The 2,716-nt window shown below is 49.9% G+C and overlaps 1 long non-coding RNA gene across 1 annotated transcript; it reads right to left on the bottom strand.

Annotated features, from left to right (window-relative positions):
- Positions 1-388: 388 nt before the first annotated feature.
- Positions 389-2,491, bottom strand: LOC124093553 (uncharacterized). The gene is made up of 2 exons (XR_006851992.2): positions 2,309-2,491; positions 389-2,118 (listed from the first exon to the last, which is right to left on the bottom strand). It is a non-coding gene; the product is annotated as an uncharacterized LOC124093553 (long non-coding RNA).
- Positions 2,492-2,716: the final 225 nt, after the last annotated feature.

The following is a 2,716-nucleotide window of genomic DNA, read 5'->3' as shown; positions in this document are numbered from 1 at the left end:
CGTCCACAAGAAAGACAAAAGCGAAATGACCGGGCGCGTGTTGGAGCTTCGTTTGTTCACCAGTGATGGGTCTGACTTGGCCCGGTTGGATGACGGTTCTGGAACATTCCAAGAACAGTAGCTCTGTTTTTTTCGGGTGCTGTTGATGATGTAAGAGCCACAATACGCACGTGGAAGAGCTGTGCCATGTGCCTAAGTCTCGCCTTATTTTTTTCAACCTATGAAGTCTAGACAATCAACAGAACAATAAAGACAGCCCAGCCTCCTCCCCGCCAGCTTCCAGCCTCCATCTGATACCGGGTGGCCTCCCCCAGGAGCAGAATGCAGCATAAACACCCTTGCGGGGGCACGGGCAACAGCAAAGTCCTGCAGAATAATCACAAAGAGGTGAGGTTTGAGTGTTCATGATCTTTATTTTAAATATAACTCATTTCATTTTAAGTTCATATTCAGTTTTGATGAGTAACCTGTTGTAAAATTCCTGAAAATATGCCGATCCATCACTCCCAACAGGGAATGGAGAGACTAGGAAGGGGCAGGCACTGGTGTCCTGCAAGCTGTGTTCAGCAAGTGACGGTGGGGAAGGCTGAGCCCTCTGAGGAGTCCCTGTGTCACTCCCGTGTGCTGAGAACCCACCACATGCCCGTCAGGGATCAAGAGCATTTCAATTCAAGGATCTTTGTCATAAATACTTGCAAATAAGATGCTTGTGAAGTGTTTTTATTATTCTCATTTTATAAACAGAAAAACGGATAGAGAAATTGACAAGGTCCCCAGGGAGCTGATGGGAGAGCCCGGATTCCAAAACGAATTAAACCAAGTCCGGAGTTAGGAGCCACCTGGTTTCTACCTTCTGGCTGTGTAGACCTGGCCTGGGGGGAGGGGGGGGACGTCCGTTTTGGACCTCTGCCTTTCAGGGGAGATCACCCTTGAGGTTTCCCAGACCTCAAACTCCCCATCGCCTGGCCAAGGCCAGTCTCCAATCTCTGGCTGGTGAAACCGCCTTCCCGGCTGCCTTGGGACACAGCTCCCCACTACACGCTGTAGTTGAGAATCCACTGGCCACATCTGGAATCATTTTCTTTCCTGTTCTAGGCCCTCCCCTTCCTCTCTGTCCATTTTTCTTCTCTTGCTTCAACCAAGGACGCGGGGCTGGGGCGGAGCAGCCTCTGGAGGCCGTGCGTGGAGGATCCCCCGCTCTGTGCCGGGGAGCGAGGGCAGGAGGGTCCTGCGAGGCTCCTGGAACAGGAAGAGCCACGCTGACCTGTTTCCTGAGAAACCCCCATGTTTCTCTCATCACAAATGCACAAGCATTCAAAGGGCCGGAGGCCACGCTCCTGGGGACTTGCTCGGTGCCGTGGCACCTCTCAGTACCTCCCACCAGTCCAGCTCTGCAGGCTGGGACCGCATCCATCGCGCTGCGCAAACCAGTGAGGTCCTTAGCTTCTGTCCAGATGGCCAAGACCAAGCCCCAGGGGGGCACCAGGCTGTGAGGACTGTGCAGGGGCAGGTGACCAATGACACTAGGAAAGTCTGCCTTCACCAGAGGGGGTCACAGTGCGACAGCCTACCCCAGGCCCACGCCTGGGGCCAAAAAGGAATTTCAAGGAAGAAGATCCAGAGTCCAGACAGGAAGTTGCTCCTGTTGGGAACCAGCGAGCTCCTTGTTGGCGCAGGTGGCCCGGGAGTGGGGCAGCCATGGTGTCAGGACCCAGCTCCCCCGGGGCACATCTTCCTGCCTTTGATTCTGCCATAGCTTGATGGGTAGCCCTGTGCCCCTTTCATCCCAACTACAAGGACAGCAGAATTTATCTAATTGCCTACAGCATTCCAGAACTCTGGAATCCTTTAAAATTGAGCTCCCCTGCCCCCACCCCACATGATCTCTCTCTTTGGTGGTTTTATTAAAAGGTCTTTCACGTGGATTATGTAAAATGCAACATATCTACGTGACACCCAATTCCAGAAATGCACGATAAACAAAAGGACTTGCTTTTTAAAGGTTTTTCTCATGACAGCCGTCACCACCATCATGGACGTTCCCTTGGCCAGGAAGGTTGACTCGTGGTCATAAACCGGCTCTTTCCTCTTGATAATCCTGTCTGACTCTCCAGCTGTCTAGACAATGGAAAAATTAACACCATGAAACAGAATAGCTCAGAAACCTTTGGAGTCAGACACTTTTTAAAAAAAACTTCGGAATCTGTGGTGGGAAACTTGAGACCAATTAGTTAATTATGCAAGGAATCTGTCCAGAGCACCAACCGCGAATAATAACAAGTCTTCCGTATGAAGAGCGTTTTAATACCTAGAAAAAGGACTTTTCCAGAGTTCTCCTTTTTGATCCCTTGGAATGTGCGACTCTCTTTCTGGGGGCCTTGCTCCAAGCTCGTGAAGGCCACCAGAATGTGACCCTTCAGGGCTGCATTGGGATCTTCACGTTCTCTTCTCTAACACATGAATTTCTTGGTGCCTTCAGAAGGATCCGTTTGTGTCCTGGTTGAGAGCACAGGAAATTATGCATAGTTCTTAAAAAAAAAATTCTTAAAATCCTTCACTTGCTCTCCATTGCTCTGAGAAACAAAACCCCTAAAATTTTAACGTGGTCACTGAGACCCCGCATGATTGGGTCACAATATACTCTATTTTATTTCTTGCCAATTTCCATTGACCTGTCTCCCCTCTATCCAAAGTGGATTTTTAAATTTCTTCCAAT

Source organism: Marmota monax, unplaced genomic scaffold (genome assembly GCF_021218885.2).
Source record: "Marmota monax isolate L192 unplaced genomic scaffold, Marmota_monax_Labrador192_F-V1.1 WCK01_AAM20220418_F8-fsc00092, whole genome shotgun sequence".
Classification (NCBI taxonomy): domain Eukaryota; kingdom Metazoa; phylum Chordata; class Mammalia; order Rodentia; family Sciuridae; genus Marmota; species Marmota monax.
Note: the sequence above shows the minus strand (reverse complement) of the source record. Positions and strands in the feature narration are given on the sequence as shown.